The sequence below is a fragment of the Meles meles genome, chromosome 1 (genome assembly GCF_922984935.1).
Source record: "Meles meles chromosome 1, mMelMel3.1 paternal haplotype, whole genome shotgun sequence".
Classification (NCBI taxonomy): Eukaryota; Metazoa; Chordata; class Mammalia; order Carnivora; family Mustelidae; genus Meles; species Meles meles.
In genome coordinates, this window is record NC_060066.1 from 127,848,068 (window position 1) to 127,851,494 (window position 3,427).

The following is a 3,427-nucleotide window of genomic DNA, read 5'->3' on the forward strand; positions in this document are numbered from 1 at the left end:
AATCAGACAACAAAAAGAAATTAAAGGCATCCGAATTGGCAAAGAAGAAGTCAAACTCTGACTCTTTGCAGATGATATGATACTTTATGTGGAAAACCAAAAGTCTCCACTCCAAAACTGCTAGAGCTCATACAGGAATTCTTAAAGTGACAGGATATAAAATCAATACACCAATAATAAGACAGAAAAAGAGAAATTAAGGAGTCGATCCCATATACCATTGCACCCAAAACCATAAGATACCTAGAAATAAACCTAACCAAAGAGGCAAAGAATCTGTATTCAGAAAACTATAAAGTACTCATGAAAGAAATTGAGGAAGACTCAAAGATATGGAAAAATGTTCCATGCTCCTGGATTGGAAGAACAAATATTGTGAAAATGTCTATGCTACCTGAAGCAATCTACATGTTTAATGCAATCCCTATCAAAATCCCATCCATTTTTTTCAAAGAAATGGAACAAATAATCCTAAAATTTATATGGAACCAGAAAAGAGCCCAAATATCCAGAGGAGTGTTGAAAAAGAAAGCCAAAGTTGGTGGCATCACAATTCCAGACTTCAAGCTCTATTACAAAGCTGTCATCCTCAAGACAGTATGGTACTGGCACAAAAACAGACACATAGATCTGTGGAACAGAATAAAGAGCCCAGAAATAGACCCTCATTTCTATGGTCAACTAATCTTCAACAAAGCTGGAAAGAATGTTCAATGGAAAAAAGACAGTCTCTTCAACAAATGGTGTTGGGAAAATTGGACAGTCACATGCAGAAAAATGAAAATGGGCCATTTCCTTACACCACATACAAAAATAGACTTAAAATGGATGAAAGACCTCAATGTGAGAAACGAATCTATCAAAATCCTTGAGAAGAACACAGGCAGCAACCTCTTCCATCTCAGCTGCAGCAACTTCTTCCTAGAAATATCACCAAAGGCAAGGGAAGCAAGGGCTGAAATGAATTATTGGGACATCATCAAAATCAAAAGCTTCTGCACAGCAAAGGAAACAGTCAACAAAACCAAAAGACAACTGACAGAATGGAAGAAGATATTCACAAATGACATATCAGATAAAGGGCTATTATCCAAAATATATAAAGAACTTATCAAACTTAACACCCAAAGAACAAATAATCCAATCAAGAAATGGGCAGAGGACATGAACAGACATGTCTGCAAAGAAGACATCCAGATGGCCAACAGATACATGAAAAAGCACTCCACATCACTCGTCATCAGGGAAATACAAATCAAAACTGCAATGAGATACCACCTCACTCCAGTTAGAACGGCTAAAATTAACAAGTCAGGAAACGACAGATGTTGGCAAGGATGCAGAGAAAGGGGAAACCTCCTACACTATTGGTGGGAATGCAAGCTGGTGCAGCCACTCTGGAAAACAGCATGGAGGTTCCTTAAAAGGTTGAAAATAGAGCAACCCAGCAATCGCACTACTAGGTATTTGCCCTAAAGATACAAATGTAGTGATCCGAAGGGGCACATGCACCCAAATGTTTATAGCAGAAATATTCACAATAGCCAAACTATGGAAAGAACCTAGATGTCCATCAACAGATGAATAGATAAAGAAGAGGTGGTATATATACACAGTAGAATACTACGCAGCCATCAAAAGAAATAAAATCTTGCCATTTGCGACAACGTGGATGGAACTAGAGGGTATTAGGCTTAGGGATATAAGTCAATCAGAGACAGACAATTATCGTATTTCCATGATATGATGAATTTGAGAGGCAAAGTGGGGGGTTTGAGGGGTAAGGAAGGAAATAAATGAAACAAGATGGGATTGGGAGGGAGACAAACCATAAGAGACTCTTAATCTCACAAAACAAACTGATGGTTGCTGGGGAGAGGGGGAGAGGGAGAGGGTGGTTGGGTTATGGACCTCGGGGAAGGTATGTGCTATGGTGAGTGCTGTGAAGTGTTTAAACCTGGCGATTCACAGACCTGTATCCCTGGAGCTAATAATACATGACATATTGATAAAAAGAAGCTATCAAAAAAAAAAAAAGAATTGAAATATAGCTATACAAATTATATTATGATCCACCTTACTTGAAACCTCACAGTGTTATATTATCCTTTATGTATTGACAACCATCTATATTGGCCCCATATGTTATTTCTTAATTTATTTATCAACAAAACTATTGTGTATAGTGGTCTAGTTCAACCATAAATCAAATAATTTACCATGACAGGTAAACAGAAATGTTTACCCAGTAAGTTTCACCTTAGGTTTGGTCTGCAACCAGTGGAAAATGCTTCCTTGTACTAATGAATAGATTCAGTGAAGCTAGCCAAAGCACCTGCCAAAAATACCTTAAAAATGTTCCTTTTCCGGAACCTAAAAAAATTAAAAGTGTTCAAAATGTTAATTCAAAGTACTAAGGGAACAAGCACATGCCTTGTGTTAACTAGTGTTTATATGAAATGGGAATTCAAATTACTGAGGCTTAATTGTATAAAGATATCCAGGGCCTAGCAATAATTTTTGGGTAAGGTGTTTGGATAAGACACTACTCAAGTAAGTAAATGTCTTTCTCTCAATTTTTTTATATTTATATATTTATATTTTATATATATTTATATATGTTTTATATTTTTATATTTATTTATATAATTTTTATATTATTTATATTATATTTAGAAAATACTAAGTTTCCCTTTATTTGTGTGGGAAGAGATGTTTTATAGTATACCAAGGAAAACAAGAAATGATGATAATAATAATAATAACTGCTTCCAAACTTGCGGGTCAAAAATGAATATTCTGGGGGATCTGGGTGGCTCAGTCATTAAGCAGCTGCCTTTGGTTCGGGTCATGATCCCAGATCCTGGGATGGAGCCCGCATAGGGCTCCCTGCTCGGTGGGGAAGCCTGCTTCTCCCTCTCTCACTTGTCAAATAAATAAATAAAATATTTAAAAAAAATGAATATTCTCCAAGCTTCAGGCAGAAGCACACTCAAGGTGGGACACACCAAGGAAATACTACCCTAAAGATTCGGTTCCTTCATAATGATACCTTCTATGTCACAGGAAAGATGACTAAGATAAGTAAATATTTTAGATCCCATCTACTCACATTTCTTCAAGGAAGACTTTTCCCAAATTAATCACATTTCTTTCTCCATAGCTTCATTTTATCACTCTTCACTGTTTCATTCTCTCTAGAAAATGCGTTGATTTCTTTTGTCTTGAAGATATCTCCTTTAGTTCTGCGTACTTCAATCATGATCATTCCTTTATTTCATAGCAAAGTTTCTTGTAAGGGCTACATAAGAGTGCTCTGTCCACCCCTTTATTTAGTAACCAGAGATAATTCTAAGCCAGAGTGTAAAGCTTGAGTGTTGCATATATTGTCAAATTTAATTCTTAACTGTCTGACAAAATATCTGTA